General features: G+C 46.4%; 1 long non-coding RNA gene across 12 annotated transcripts in view; it reads left to right on the top strand.

The window, feature by feature from the left end:
- LOC142009119 (uncharacterized) overlaps positions 1 to 16702 on the top strand; it is a 267936-nt gene that overhangs the window by 112922 nt on the left and 138312 nt on the right. For 11 of the 12 annotated variants that reach the window (XR_012644339.1, XR_012644342.1, XR_012644341.1 and 8 more), the window contains 2 exons: positions 10411 to 10610; positions 16409 to 16571. This is a non-coding gene — a long non-coding RNA (uncharacterized LOC142009119). The remainder of the gene's footprint in view (positions 1 to 10410; positions 10611 to 16408; positions 16572 to 16702) is intronic. The other variant, XR_012644350.1, reaches the window with a different exon arrangement.

Below are 16702 nucleotides of genomic sequence, written 5' to 3'. Positions count from 1 at the left end.
TGAAATGGACTGATACTCAGAAAACACTGAGTGCCACCTAATCTCTGGAATTCAGGACCCATTAAATAGGGCTGAGTTGGACCCTGGAGGGGGGCATGCAAACCCACTAATGGCCATTGACAATCTTGTCCATAGTTCCTGCTCCAAAGAGCTTAACACTTCACTCACTTAATAACTTGTTGCCTCATGTTTCTGTCAAGCAAACAGTAGACGGGAAGGTGATCCAAGTTATACTGGAAACTCATGGAATGCTTTATATGGTGATGTGAAAAGGATTTTTTTTAAATTGAGTTTGTTGCTTCTTTATCTAAAATGAGAGACTGGAAAGTGGCTTTCTGTCCCTATAAAACCACCTAATTTTAGATATTTTTTTTCTACCTGGGTTCATTCAAACTGTGTTTGTCACATGGGAGTCCATTCACATGGAAGCTGAGAGGTTTACACACATTCCCCAAGAGCTTTATAAGCATCCAGGCTGCAGAGAGAGAGGATAGCTCATTGGTTGGAGGAGGGGTGGGCAAAGTGCAGGGCATGAAATTTTGTAAGATGGGAACAGCACAATCGGCTGCTGGGGCTCAGGCTTCATCCACTTAATTAAAAACGTTGAAGGATGTGACTGTTTTTATGTCTGTGTAGTCACATTCATATACTGATTAATAAAGATTTTATATTCCACAGACTTATTTTCTTACATGTGCCCAAAGGGTTTGTTTTTTTTTTTTTGTTAACATGAACATTACTGAAATTTTATTGGTTTAGGTTCCATTAGACAGATCGGAGGGGCCCTGCTAATTGCAGGGACGAAAAGTGGGCCTGACAAAGTTTGCTCACCCTTGGGTTAGACTGAGCATCCACATAGGGCTAGAGAGGTACGTGTTTATTTCCCAGCTCTGCTGCAAACTTCCTTGTGGAGGTAGGCACTTGGTGTGAAATTTTTAAAAGCACCTAAGTGACTTAAAAATGTAGTACTGGCATAACTTTGTCAGCAGGGATGACTTCAGCAGGAGTTGGACTCCTGAAATACTGAAAAGCTTTAGAAAATCTGACCCCAGGTCTCTGAGCCTCATTTCCATACCTTTGCAATGAGGATAATAGGACTTCCCTACCTCAGAAGAGTGCTGTGAAGACGGAGATGTTTGACTGTGAGAAACTTGGGACAGTGATGAGGGCAGTACATAATACACAACAGGTATGTGCTAGGTAGCTGGATTCTGGGACTGGATGATAGGAAGGGTAATAATTGGATGTTCTGTTTATTCCTCTAATGCGGCTGGCATCAGCTGCTGTTGGAAGACAGGATACAGGACTGATGGACCCAGTGTAGCCATTCGTCTTTCTCTTAAGTGTTACTGCTCACTGCTTTGGCTGGCAGGATGGCACATGCTGGTATTCTAAGGGTTAATGAATTCATGGTGAGCCAGCGATAGAAGCTTTGAAATCAATTTTACAGCCATGCTCCACCGCAAACCATTTTTTATCTAAGATGTTTGTTTCATGGAGCTTCAAATGGCACCACATAGGATTGAAATTGAGATCTCCAGGCAAGATCAGGCCATTTGCACTTGAGATGTTTATTGTGGTTTCTTTTTTGGGGGAGAATAAAAGGGCTAAAATAACCAAGGTCAGCACCTGGCTTAGAGCTACCAGTTAAACTCCTCTTAGGGATAGTGGTGTTGAGTTACACTGCGTGTGAAATTCATCCCTTGTGACGGTTGCTAAATAATCCAGTAAAATGAGAGCAAAAGAGATAGGAAAGTTACTAAAACTTTGTGTGCTGTGATCTAAGATGAAAAGATTTCTCCGGTGCTCTGGTTTATATTTCAGAGTTATCTGTTCTCTTCAGAAAACATTGGGTGGAACAGATAACAATTAACCAAAATCAATAATAATAATAATTAATAATGGAGCACTAATAAATAGTATGCTAAATTTCATCATTTAGACTGACTCCCTTCCATGCCCTAACTGCATTCCCTGCATCTTATTGATGTAAAATTGTAAGATCTTGAATGCAGTAATCCCGTCTGTAAATTGCTTAGTATACTGTTGGTCACGGAGCAATAATAGTGCCTAATGTTTTAGTACTGTTTTCCCAGATGGCTCCTGAAGTGATTCCCAGCTTTTATAGAGATGTGTGTGTTTATGTCTTCTCTAGGAACACCACCATTCCACGCCAACAGTGTTTTTATGTGCATATTGAGGATTGTCCCTGTAAAAATCTGACCTCAACATCCATAATGCTTGCTAAATGGGAATGCTTGCTAAATGGGTTGGCGCAACAGTCCCTCCAATTGTTTCTGCCCACGTGTGGAATAAATTTTATGTGCACTGAGGGATGTGCACCATCTGTAGAAGGACATGCTGCTGGCTCTGTGCATTCTGCTAATCAGCTGGGTGGCATTTGAATCCCTCCTGAGTGGCTGCCCAGGTGCACAGCTTAAAATGAACACTGACAGGAGCTCTTGGGTTTTGATATCGAGGCATAATTTATATCTTATCTTTAAAAATAGCATCTCCATCAGAACAATGCCCCTGAACAGCATGCTGAGACAGAGCTGCAACCATAATGCAAGGGGAGGAATACCCACTGCTGTAACCTTATATCCCTAGACCCTGTCTTTTCCTTAAAGATCTTCCAGGAAAGTACAGATGAGGCTTGACCATAGCTTGCAGATCAGATTAGATCATTGTCCAAAGTGGTAAATGTGGCTTCAGGCCAAGCATGCCCACATTTTGAAAAAATTTCGCTCCAACTGGAAATAACTTTCCATGATCTCATGATTAGATTAGGTAACCTTCTCTAATTTCTTCTTTCTCCTCCTCTTCTTTGACCTCCCCCCCCAGACCTTTCTTCTTATTTTTATCTGTATAAAACGCCACCCATCCTTAGTCACTCTGTAGCTGTTATTACCTCGCTATCACTTTGGTTGTAAAGCTGACTCTTTGCCATGGTGTAGGAGTATAAGTCATACCAAACCAGGTGACTGCTGGATGCATCAGAGGAAAGTGTTTGCAGATCACCATGGTGTTAGAGGGTTTCTGTGCCCCTCTTTCCCTCAGGAAAGATAAGAGAGGGGATGCATTGGTGGCTCAGGGTGAGAAATTAAGGGAACATCTACACTAACCAGCGTTCAGTTTGCATACCTAGTGGGGATGTGTGACTGTCGGGGATTGACAGTCAAGCCCTGTACTCCTTATTATCGCGAGGAGTGAGGGACGTTGATGGGACTGTTTCTCCTGTTGACCTCCCTCAGTGAGAACAACCAGACAAGTCGATCACAGATATGTCGATTCCAGCTATGCAGTTGCCAGATCTGGAATATCCTGTCTAGGATCACCCTTAAGGTCTAGTGTATACCTGCCCTTAGATGGACGTGGAGGGACTCCCTGCTGTGGAATCGTATATGACTGAGTGAAGGCTGGGAGAGATGGTCAGACAGTAGGGGTGGGGGGGAGAGAGTGGATGGGAGGTTTAGAAAAAAACAGGATGGAAAAAAACTCGATGGAAGCCCAGGAAGGAAACTTTGGATTGAAAATGGGCAGGGTTCCCTCTAATTTATTTTTCATCCATGGGTGGAATAAATTTTGTTTAATACACTGAGCTGTGGTGATGTGCACCACCAGTAGAAACATATGCTGCTGGCTTTGGGTGCCAGGGGGCTGTGCAAATCAGCTGGGCAGCGCCTGACTCTCTGCTGGGCGGCTGCCCAAGCTGTTAGTTCACAGGGAACACAGGAAGTGAGGACAGATACTTGTAGGGACCCTGCTGTGCTGCTTTCCTTCAGGAAAATTACAGATCTTTAAATTATTCACTTGTATTATGTTAGCACATAAGGACCCTCACACAAAGCTGGACCCGGTTGTGGTGTGCACTGTACAGTGAGAGTCCTTGCCGCAAAGGAGCTTACAGTGTAGACTGGAGAGAATTGGGGTTGGGAGGAAAGGACACAACATGAAAGTTGTGTGAACCATTGGAAGGTTTAGGAATGTCATGCTGGTTCCATGAAATGCTTGTGGGTTTCTTTGATTTTTCAGGGTGGGGTTTAATTGAGAGGACATTGGGATAAAAGGAAAGTAGCAGCAGCAACTGGTCAGAGGGCTCTGCAGGGGGAAAAGGGAGAGCATGGAGTGAGGCGGAAGGGAAGATGATGTGAGAGAGAGGTGGGAGGGAGTTGGTGCAAGTGGCCAATTGCCATGAGTGTGTGTCCAGGGTATTTCACAAAATAGCCATTGGGCACGAATGACCCTATCAGTGTGCATCAGTCAACACCTGGAGCTGCTTGCTATGGCTCTTATGTACTGGACTCTTGGCAGTCTTTCCCAGCCGTTACTTAACTTCCCCAAGCTCAGGTGTCTGATGGGAGATAGGATGGGGTGAGGTGTGAGTCAGCCTGGCACAGCATTTTGAATCATTCCTGCCCACCAAGTATATATGAAAGTGGGAGTTTTTTAAGGAGACTGTAGTTAAAATACTTTTTTTTCAGTTGTCCAGATGTGAGGTGCTGAATGGGTGAATAGACGTTTCACCACGTGCCGAGTCACGGTAAGGCTGGAGGCTGGTGATGTGTCGATAGGCAGACTTACCGGTGAGCAAGAAATGGGAGTAAAAGAGCATTTACAAGCATTTTCTTTTCTTTTTTTTTCTTTTTCTTTTTTTTTTTTTTTTAAAACAGAGTAATATACTACAGAACAAAGTGAAAGTTCAAGCAGTTTAAATGAGCTTCAGTGTGGCTGAGAATGTGGCCCCTAATACTGCTTGGACATGGTACTCTTGTCCTTTGGTCATGTTAAGCCCCAGAACTCCTGCATTCTGATAGGAAGAGTGTCTAAGCTATCTGCAAATCAGAGCTCACAAGGAAGAAATTAGAGTCCTGCATTCCTGTACCCAGGACCTGCAAATATGTTGCACGACAAAGTGGGGAACGGATTCTGGAGTGGTGACCTGGGGTTCAGTTTTCTGTGTGAGAAAAGGTGTGCATTAGGAACAGGATTGGGAGCCAGGAACTTGAGCAAGTCAATTAACCTTTTTAGCTTCGTCCTCATTAGGAATTAACAAAAAAAAAAAAAAATTAAGCTGTGCGCTTAGCTAAATGCTAACAACTGACGTGATAAAAATCCTTGTAGTGTGGGGAAGACATGGTAGTAATTGCTTCTTGGCCTTTGCTGCTAAGACCAATAGCAAGTAGCTCCTCCGCCTATTAAAGGTTATGATCAAGCATCTTGACGTATTTGGACTTTTGGCCCCAGGGTGAAAGCTGTGTCTGTCGTTTGGTCCTGAGGCATAAATATTATCTAATATCTGTTAGTAGATTGAGAGGCACGTTACCCACGCCTGTTTTGCCTTTCTGTATGTTTGTTTTGAGACCCAGCACTTAGGAGTATTGTAGAGCAGCGGTTCCCAACCTTTTCCAGACGGGGACCCATTTTGATAATTCAGGACGACTTGGTGACTGAAGACAATTCAAAAACAGGGGAGGGAAACAGTGCCATAACTAGCTAATTTTGCGCATGAGGCAAGAATATAAAACTGTGCCCCGGCATGTTTATAGTTACTCCATAAAGAGGGAAAATACGTTGTTAAAGTAATAACACTGTTTGTTTCTTATAGTTTCTTATTTTATTATTATACTTAACCTGAGTTGTGGTGGGGGAAAGACTTGTCCTCAAACTGCTCCCCTGTGCCCCCAGCTTAAACCACACAGTCTGAGGCTGGAGGGGCTGGGAGGAGTCACATACAAAAACTGAAAAATCAGCTACATAGAAGGGGCAGGTAGGTGAAAATTACTCTGAGGCTATTAAGTGGCTTGCCTGGGATCACTAGGAATATCAATAACACAGAAGCAGTCTTTATAATGCATAAGGTGGGGGGGCGTCCAACTTTTTTTCACTGGGGTCCACACAGCAATTTTTTAAATGTTCCAGAGGCCGAAAACAAAATAGTTCCAAGCCGCCACCACCGCCACCCTGCAGCCGCAAAGTGCCCTGCAGCCTTAGACACTCCCCATCCTCCAGCAGCCTCTTCAGCAGCCTCCCTCCACCCCCTCCCTCCTGCTCCCAGCAGGTAACAGTCCTTAAAACCAATTAACTCACGCTTTCAGCAACTAAGCATAAGGTAGTTGCTATCTCTAGTAGTAGCACAGAGGTAGCTGTGTTAGTTTGTACTCCAGCAAAACAAAGCAGCAGAAATGTGACTTTAAAGACTAACAGAATGATTTATTTGGTGATGAGCTTTTGTGGGACAGACCCACTTCATCAGATCAATCTCATTTCCAGTACAGACGGGAAATGAGATTGATCTGATGAAATGGGTCTGTCCCACGAAAGCTCATCACCAAATAAATCATTTTGTTAGTCTTTAAAATGCTGCATGTCTGTTGCTTTGCTACCTCTAGTGATAGAGAGAGCTGTTTCTCTATTGATATCTGCCTGAAGCAGCAGTATTGAGAAACTGCATGTGGCTTCTTTAATGGCCACATGAAGCAGGGAACTGCCCAGCTGGCGACCTTAACAAATCTAATGGTGACCCATGTTTGGGTCCCGACCCGTAGGTTGGGAATCCCTGTTGTAGAATCGCCATCACTAGAGGTATTTAAGAGCAGGATAGATAAATAATCTAACAGGAATGGTCTAGATGGTGCTTGGCCCTTCTGTGAGGGAATAGAACTGGACTTGATGACCTCTTGAGGTCCTGTCCAGTTCTTGTATTCTGTGATGATGTAAAACATGGGCTTGTGTACACAGGGAAATTCACGAGAACAATTATTTGAGTAGAATTATGCTGCTGTAGCTGTACTGGTACAAAACCCCACATAGGTACTCTTGTTCCTGAATAAGAAAACCATTCAGGTAATTTACAGTGAGGTGTCCACGGGGAGCATTGCCCGCTGTAACTACCATAGAAGTAGCCTCATGTAGACAAGCCTTTAGTCAACATTAATAGTTCTTTGGCATCCATCTGTAACTGGAGTGGTGAAATATTACTGCTGTGAGCTGTCATGCGGAGGCGCCTGCTTAACCCAGAGGGAACCGAGAGTTCCTCCTCTGTCTGATTTTTCTGAGAGCCTGAGGGCTAGTTGCCACTACAGTTGCTACAGGAGTGCGGCTGTGCCACTGCAGCTGTGCTGTGGAGGCACTGCTAGTGCAGGTGCTTTGTGCTGCTGGCCGAGAGCTGTCCTCTTGGCATAGTTACTGCACCTCTCTGAGTGGTGCTAGCTGTGTTGGTGGGAGAGCGTCTGCCACCAGCCAAATGCTGTCCATACCGGGTTGATGTTACTTAATGTCGCTCAGGGTGTGTGTGTTGGGGGGCGGGGGGTCCACATCCCTGAGCACCTTAAGGTATACCAAAGTAAGTGCTGCTGTGTACAAGTCCTAGGTAACACCCTTTCTCGTACTGCAGAGAAGGTGCACAGATACCTGTGAGGACCAAAGCCATTGTCATGGTGCGTGCGTGTGTGTGTAAAACCATTATCTTCATCTTAAAGTCCCTGGGTGTCGCATCTAACTTGCCACTGCGATCCAGTAGCCAGAGTCCAGTCCCAAACCTGGCTTTCCCACATCATAGGGCATGGGGATGCTGCCAGCCTGTTCGTAGTTCAATGTAAACATGCTATTCTGTACTGCTGTGGAGTCAGCTGTCAACAGTCTGTACCTTTGTTCTCAAGCCAAAATAAAATTCCTAAAGAGGGCTGCAATTCAGCCACCTTCCTAGGCCATAGGGATGGTACTGGACTTCCATAGGCACCGAGCATGTCCCCTCCTCCCTCAGTTGGCTTGGGATGATTCTCATTGTTCTGGTGCAGTGGGTTGAATGGTTGGGAGTGAAAGCTTTGTCCTTGCCTCCCTGGCTCTTCTGATTAAACTCAAGTTCTGTTAACCCTTCCCCGCCTCTGAAATTCCTCAGTTACTCAGGAAAAGCAACAAAGCCCAGCAGCCCAGCAGACTCCTTTCCCCTGTTGCTAATGATGCTTTCTTTCTTGGGTAATTGTACTGAGTATTGCTGTGAAAATTCATTGAATTCACCACTAGCAACACTTGTCTCCTCCTAATAACTCTCTCCTGAAGAGGTGTCCTCAGTGCAAGAGGATACCATGATAACATCTGGAAGGATCGTTTCCCTCTGCTTCGTTTGGATGGTCCCCTTCCCTGAGACTTTTGTCCTCCTCAACAGCGTAGAGGCTTTTAGACCAGGGCTGGGACTGTCCTTCTGCTTTCTGGAAAATCTCATCTAAGCATCTCTCTGCCTCCTTTCATTCTTCCGTTTGAGCCACCCTGGTCTCCAAAGCCTGTACATGGTCTCTGGGGGCCAGATGGACCTGACACCGAATGCACACGCAATGCCCCCTGCCTGTGGGGTTGGCAATCATACATGCCATGTTGGGTACAGTGAACTGGGTAGCCCCATTCCACTCAGTTGCTGGGCTTCTGCCTGCCTTCTCTTTCTACTCCTAGAGCTTATCCTTTCTTGTTGTGTTTTTTTAATCAGGTAGTTTTGCCTTTTTTGTCTAAAGAACGTTCAGTGTATCCTGCATAAAAGTCCCTGCTAGCCCGGCGTACTTAACCATGCTTTTGGGATTATCTAATGCAGGGGTGGGGAACCTTTTTTGGGTCGAAGGCCACTGACCCATGGAAAAGCAGTTGGGGGCCCCACAAAAGTGTGAAGTGGGGAAAAACAACCCTCAGTGATGTACTCCCCCGACTGAGACACCCCTCTCACCTTATGTGCCTGCCTCAGGATTGGGGGAGGGAGAACTGAGGGTCAGGGCTTCCCCCCAGGCCAGCTGGACTCTACCTGGGGTCTGAAGCTAGTGCATTTCATGCCCCCCAGGCTGTGGGGTGAGGTCAAAAATGCAGGAGGGTGCAGGAGAGGTTGGGGATACGTGTGTGGGGTCTGAGCAGGAGGCAGGCTGCAGGAGGGGGCTGGGTGTGAGGTTCGAGAGGGAGGTAGAGTGCGGGAGGCAGATGGAGTGGGGGATCTGGGTGGAGGTTGGGTACCAGAGGGGTGTGGGGGAGTCTGGGCAGAAGGGATTGTGTGTGAGGGCGATGGGGAGCACCTACATGTGCCTCTGGGGAGCTGCATAGGTGGCTCTGCGCGCCCCTGCTCCTTTCAGCACTGCCTGCCTGCTCCCACGGGCCATGACTCCAGCCAATGGGAGCAGCAGGGGAAAAACCACCAGGTGAGCAGTTTTCTATGGTGCCTTCCCCTAGCTGGGAGTAGGGGGATCAGCAGTGCACAGAGCCGATTCCTCCCTATGCCTGGTAGTGCCTGCAGACCAGATCCGACCCCAGCTTCTCTGGCCTGGGGCTCCTCTCCTCCCTGCCGCTGGGAGTCAAACCTTGTGCTCCAGCCTTGGGGCAACTCCCTACTGTGTGTGTGTGGGGAAACTCTGAGCCCCGTGGGCTAGATGCGGCCCATGGGCCATAGATTGCCCACCCTGATCTAATGATCCTCAGTTGGCTTTAAAGAGGAGCAGTTTGTTATCTTAATCATCCTGCTTATGAACCAACTCCCTGTAGCAAAGTCTGCGATGTTCCCACCTTCTGATTTCATCACAATTAGAGTCAGGCTGTGTGACGAGAGCCCCGGGTCAAAATTCAGGGAGGAACTTCAACATCTACTAGCCCCCGTGTATGGCGCCCCAGCCTCCAGTGTATCTATATCAGCAAATGCATGTTGTGTAGAGACAGCTTGTAGTGGCAAAAAAGGGCTTTTGCTGGTGTAATCAATACCAGTTGCCTGTCCTCAGTCAGCTGCCCTGTTTAAAATTTATTTTATGTCAGTATAACTACATACATACTAGGACTTGTGCAAAAACTCACACCCCTCGCCAACATTGCTGTCCCAGCAAAACCTTGTTTGGGTGTAGCCAGTGCTTTTTTTTTCCAGGGTGACCGTATTTCCCTTGTCCAAATACAGGACACCCTTGGTGGGCTGGGGGGGAGATTGACACCTTCCTTGTCCCTGAAATACAACTATCCCGGCCAAAACGGGGTGGATGGTCACCCACTCAGGCAGTGGCTGCCCTGTGGGGGAACAGGGCAGTTCAGCAGGGATCCCTATTCCAGGGCAATTAGCCTTTTTGTTAAAATAAATCAGGATGCCTTCCTGGCGCCCGTAATACAGGGCTGTCCTGGCCAAAATGGGACAGATGGCAACCCTATTTATTTGTTTGTTTGTTTTTCTTTATTTTAAAAAAGAGGAGCCAGTACTCAGCGAGCTCCGCCCTCCGCATCCCCCCAAACTACCCTATAGCTGGGGCTGTCAAGGTACTGGCAAAAAAACAAAAAAAAAAAAAAACCAAACCACTCATTGTAGCCTTAGAAATATTTACAGATAAAGGAGACCAGCTTCACTTTAAAATGTGTCACTTTTTGCGGTGTGCACTGTCTTCATAATTTTGTTTCCGTCTCCAGGTCAATGCATTTCCAGAGACTCTGTGAAAGATTTCAACCCAAGGAAAGCAGAAGAATACGAAAGTTGCCAAGTGACCGTTTCGGATTCCTTCCTGGGCTGTTTCCCAGGCAGTGAGTTGCACTCAACCTGGGCTGGAGAATTTTGCTCCTGAAAGAATTCAGGAAAGGTGAAAATGTTCCTACCCCCCAACTTTTTTATGGTATGTTGTTTGTCGTCATCCCCTGCTAATTTGGGCATGTAATTGTGCCATGATGTTAGCAGGAAGAGTCAGTTCTGGGGCTAATGTTTATTTGGTGTTGCTACAGTTTGACAAAACAAACCAGCAGTCATGTAGAACTTTAAAGACAAAAAACAAATAACTTGTGAGGTGAGGAGCTTTCCTGGGGCAGAGCCACTTGTTCAGATCTGGAGTACAGTAGAACCTCGGTTTATGCGAAGGTTACGTTCCCACATGCCCTCGCATAACCTGAATTTCGTGTATGTCAGGGGCAGCTTTTTTCCCTAGCGGAACCCACCTTCTGCAGCTGAAGAAGCAGCAGCAGGAGCACCTGGAGTTTCTTTTGAACATTAAGTCCTGGTGTTGGGAGGAGGGGAGGGAAAGCAGTTGAAGGGAGGGTTAAATCTGAGGGTGAGTTGGAGCCGTGGGAGGGGAGTGGAGGGATTAAGCCTGGGGTGGGTTAGGGCTGCAGGGGGGGTGGAGGGCGGTTGAACCGAAACTGGGAGCGCCTGTGGCTGCCACTTCCCCGGGGCTTGGTGCAGCCAGGAGGAGCCAGCCCCCTGTAGGGGGTGAGCCGTAGCCTTGCACCCGTGGTGAGTGGGGCTTGGGGGCTGAACTGGGGCTGCATGGGGTTGGGCGAGAGGTGGGAGGTGGGGCAGGGTTGAGCCAGGGCCAGGGGAAGCAGGATTTTGAGTTCCACTTAAGTCACATTAATACGAGTTAGGCACAACTCAAAATCAAACATTTTGAGGGTTTACTGTATGTGCATTCGACAAAGTGAGTCTTTGCCGTCAAAAGCTTATGCTCCAAAAACCTGTTGGTCTATAAGGCGCCACAGGATTTCTCGTTGTTTTTGCAGATACAGACTAGGACAGCTACCTCTCTGGTACAGTGTGACAAGTGAGAGTTACAGGATAAGATGATAAGATACAACCAGAGAGGGGCCCAGGGACCCCTTTTGGTTTCTATAGCACTGATCTCACTGTGGTGTCTGCTCATTTAGACAAACAGGAGGAGGAAGGTGCACAAAGGAAAGGGGTGTCCTTAGGCAGTAGGATCCATACAGGCAAGGTATGGGTGTGCAGTGTATGTAAACAGCAGCCTTTAGACTTCATCAGGGCGGGGAACCTATGAGCAAAAATAGGAGCTCTGGGGTTTTTTCATCCCCAGATGTTGAAATGCCTGATGCAATTTCCTGCACTTTAGAAGATTTAAAGACATTTCAAAAGAGGCATTTCATGCAATATTGTAATGTTTTATGCAGTTATTTATTTGTCTGGAAGTGAAAGCGAGGGACACCCCTTCAAAGGAGCTTGTTATGCGATTCCTGGTGGGTAGGGGGGACTAATTGTTTAGGATGCTGGTCTGCCACCCACTTCCTGCAAGGCTGGAAGCCTCAGGAGCTGCCCAGTCAGTCCAGATCCCCTTGCCTGATGAGCTGGAGGAGAGACTTGGAGGCAGCTCAGGCTTGGTCTACACTAGGCAGGAAAGTCGATTGTAGATAACGCAATTCTAACTATCGGAGGGGTAGCCGTGTTAGTCTGGATCTGTAACAGCAACGAAGGGTCCTGTGGCACCTTACAGACTAACAGAAAAGTTTTGAGCATGAGCTTTCGTGAGCACAGACTCACTTCATCAGCAGTTGTGAAGCTGGAATAGACTTATCTGCACTCAATTTACCTGGCTGTCTTTGCAGAGGGAAGTCAATGGGAGAAACATTCCTGTTGATCTCCCTTACTCCTCGTGATCTTGAGGAGTACGGGGTCAGCTGTCGACCTCCGATAGTTTGATTTCATGCTTCTCTACCAAGTGCGCAAAATGGAACTCTGGAAGATGAGCCCTGACTTGGTCGATCCTCCGTGTAGTGTGGGAGTTTGCCCAGTTGCTCAGCAGAGGGAGGGCCATGTGCTTTCTCTGCTCTTAGCAAAGGAATTGTGCTTCTCCTTCTTTGAACTCTGATCATGGCTCCTAAGCAGAGACTGCTGTTTTGTCATCTAGCTGCAGTAGTCCTGCTCCCATTTACTTCCCAACTAGCTGCAGTAATTCTGCTCCGGTTTACTTCCCACTAGTGGGAGAGAGAGCTGGGAAATGCTTCCCAGCAGTTGTTAGACCAGCCCTGTGGACTCTCTGCAGATAAGCCCCTCTTAGTATAGGAAAGCTCCAAAAGTAGGAATGTGCTACCTTGGAATTGGGCATTTCAGATGTCTGGGATGAGGAGCAAAGTAGGTCTGGTTTGGTTTTAACTTCCTTGGGAAAGCCTGGGAGGGCCCAGGGCCGTAGCATCCTTATGCTGGGAGAAAATTTTAGGTCTGGAGTGCAGTGGAGCTGCCCAGACCACGGCCGAAACCATGGCAATGAAAATGCCTTTGAATCGGACCTGTGTGAAAGGAAGTTAGGATGCAATTCCTGCTCTGATCTCTGCAGCTCCACTTTGTCTCCATAGCGTATGAAACAGAGCATCACCTGCAAACTGCCGTACTTGGGAAAGTTCTAACCTGGGATCTGTCCTGGCTCTCCAGAGAACAGGGAGCAAATTGCCTGTCCAAAAGGTCTGGGTTTGGCATCAGGTGGGGGTATGCTGTGTGGATGTCAGTGAGGGGGCTGATGTGTCATATGTCTGCTTTTTGATGACCGCTCTCTGCGGGTATTAGCTTATGGCATGGAGTTGCCTTGGTGACATCTCACAGCTGAAACACACACAAATATGTTAACACAATAAATGGGGCAGAATTTATCTAGTTGATTAACTCAGAAGAGCTAAAATTACCAGAGCCATGCTGCGGTCTTGCCTCAACACCTCCTGCATGGGGGACCTGGGATTTTAACACTTTCTGAATGAGTAGTCTGCCTCCGGCTCTGCATCCTCCTGTCCAGAGCTCCCCTTTGGTTAGTGTCTGATATGGCTGGTTTATTTTTTTAAAAGGAGTTCTCACCTTCCCCACCTCCCTCCATTTTGGCACGCTGGTCAGAGAATAAACGAGCTGGTATTGTGGAATTCACTGTAGCGTGTGTTATTTCTTTCCCTTTGCGCAGCTTATCCACAGAGGACTCTAGTTTACTACAACTACTAGTCAGGGGATTTCAGGCTTCTGCTCAGGCTTTGTAGAGAGGTGATTGTTTTTATCTCAGGTGCTGGGGTTGATCACTGATGGTGACCAAAATCATGTTGGTTACAATTATGGTTTCCAAAAAGTTCGATAAATAGGATGCTGATATTGACTGTATTTCCAGACAGAAGCTTGATTTATTCACCTGTGGTGTGTGGAACTTCACAGTATAGCCACAAAGATATATTAATGTTTCACCAAGAAATTTTGGTTGTGACAAACACGTTTCATATAAAACTCAGGAGTCCACTAAGCAAAAATTCTACATAGAAAACTACTTTCGGATTGAGGTCACACAGCCCAGTTACAATGCAAAGCCTTGACCCTGCAATCTGGCCTGCGTGGGCAGACCTCTGCCCACATGCATCCAGTCATCAGATTGTGGCATAAATTACTTTTATTTAGACTGAAGTTAAATGTTGCATCACAGCCAAACCGCCAATGCTTGTCAGTTTACTGTCTTGTGTTAATAAGACATCCACCCTTCGCCCCCCCTCCTCCTAGCTGATTTGCCAGTTTTTGTTTCATTTTTTTGTTTGCTTGTTTGTTTTCTATCTCACTGTTATATATCCCTCATGCTGGTTCTTTTTCAGCACTATTTCCAGATCTGGAGAAGTGGGTCTGCCCCACAAAAGCACATCCCCTAATAAATTATTTTGTTAGTCTTTAAAGTGCTACATGACTGCTGGTTTGTTTTGTTTTAATAAAAGGACAGTGTCACTTTTTAACACTGAAAAAAGGCCTCAGTGGCACAAAAGTGTCCCACTTCTCTATTTAGAGACTAAACAGAAGAGTGCTGGGTGTGCTTGTATCTTACATGTTGATGAAGAGGCTTGGTCTTGTGTCTGCAGAGCTGTGCTTTTTATCACTTTGCCAGGTATCAAGTGATGAAGTGGGTCTGTCCCATGGAAGCTCATCGCTGAATAAATAATTTTGTTAGTTTTTAAAGTGCTGCATGGCTGCTGGTTTGTCTTGTTAGAATACAGACTAATGTGGCTACCTTTAGGTTTCAAGCAGCAACATTAACTTCAATAGCTTTGGAAAATTATGCCTTTTTAAAAAGAGTTTGGTCAACTATGTTTTGAGAATTGCCTCCAGGGTCTGCATTTCCTTCTGTAGAGTATTTTCATTAAAAATCATATTTGCAAAAGATGATCAATGACTAAGGCTGTCTCCAAACCTCCAACACAGCTTCTGTTTGTGGGATCCATGGCAGTCTAGGAGCTAGAGCAGAGTTTCTCAACCAGGGGTACGTGTACCCTTGCGGGTGCACCAAGATCTTCCGGGGCTACACCAGCTCATCTAAACATTTGCCTAGTTTTACAACAAACTCCGTACAAAACACTAGTAAAGTCAGTACAATCTAAAAATTCATCCAAACAGTGGCGTGTTTCTATGCCTTACGCTGAAACGTGGGTACAATATTTCTGTTCCAGTTAATTTGTTTGATAATAAGATGGTAGCAAATCGGCAAGTTTTCAGTAGTAGTCTTCTGTCGTGTTTTTACATGACTGTTTAAGTAAGAAGATTTTAAGTGAGGTGTAACTTGGTGGCATGCAAAACAAATCTGACTCCTGAAAAGGGTACAGTAATAATCTGGAAAGGTTGAATGGTGCTTGTTTCAAGGCATCATCTTACCTTAGGACTATGTTTCTCAACCATGGTACATGTAGGGGTATGTGAGGGAAGTCTGGGGGTACTTATAATTTTTAAAGGGGTACTTTATTTAAAAATTGGTTGAGAAACACTGGGCTAGAGCCAGTTGGAACAGAAGCTCCAGATCATCTTCGCTTGCTCTTGTTGTTTGACAGAGGGGCAAGTTGCTGCTTATGGCAGAGTTAATTTGGGTAATTGGCATAGGGTTCCGAGTCACTCAGGCTAGCCTAGTTTGGTTATGAGCAGCCACGCTGCAGCTCCTAGGTGGGTTACTGTCTTCACAATGGTTGCACCTCTCTGGATGGTGTGCAGTGTTCCCTTTCAGCTGAGCGCTTGGATGGCCACCCAGGAGAGATTCAAGTGCAGCCCAGCTGATTAGCAAAGCTCCTTCAGCTGGCAGCATGTCTCTCCATGGTGGCTCATCTGCACATGCCTCAGTGCACATAAAATTTATTCCGCGCATGCATGGAAAAAAAATTAGAGGGAACGTGGATGTGGTGCAGTCACAGTAGTTCTCTGTGCTGTAATTAGCTCAGCCACTCTGATTCTTTCCTCATGAATGTGCCTGTCCTGCTGGGCACAGGGAGAACATTATGGAAGAGCCCTGTAGAACTGGCAGCACTTGAACGGCTTAGCCCTGTCCTTGATGCATAGCGGGCAAGTTACCAGCCCGAGGGTAATCTTATGGCACAGGATGGGCCGTCTAGTGCCTGTTGAAAAAGCCAGTACGTTCAGGGATTGTTGTATGTGAATGATGCCTGGGTTGGGAGTACACATGACCAGTGGTCGGGGCTTATCTCTGCTGTGAAGGCTCCCTGAAAATAGCCACCTGGGTCTCCTGCTTTGTAAAGTGAAGGTAAGTGCACTAATGCATTTCACCTTCCTGATCCTTCCTTAGGGCATGCTAGTTAATTACATGTATTAGTTGCACTCGGGGTATAAAACGGGCAGGTTGTGTGCTCACATTCAGCCGTGGCACAGAGGAGGTGAACGTTGGCTTCCCATCTTCATTGCTAGGGTCGTGACAGCTCTGAGTGGTGTTCTCCCAGCTCCTGCTCTCATGGGTGACTGCCGTGTTTGCGATGATATTTCACCAGGTGTTCTGTTGTTTGCCCACATCAGGAGAGGCGAATGGCTATCTCCGCAGCCAGCCAGGAAGGAATGCAGTAGTGTGGAAAAGGTGAGAAAAATGTTACTTGTACAGTCATTGCTGTGTAATTTTAAAACCCTTCACAATTTTTGGAGTATTTAAACTGGCCTGGAAGCATTTAAAGGAGAAGGAAGACTTGTGCTTTGGAACCTTCATTAAGT

Source organism: Carettochelys insculpta, chromosome 2 (genome assembly GCF_033958435.1).
Source record: "Carettochelys insculpta isolate YL-2023 chromosome 2, ASM3395843v1, whole genome shotgun sequence".
In the NCBI taxonomy this organism is placed as follows: Eukaryota; Metazoa; Chordata; order Testudines; family Carettochelyidae; genus Carettochelys; species Carettochelys insculpta.
The sequence above is the reverse complement of the archived record's forward strand: the minus strand, read 5'-3'. Positions and strand labels throughout refer to the sequence as shown.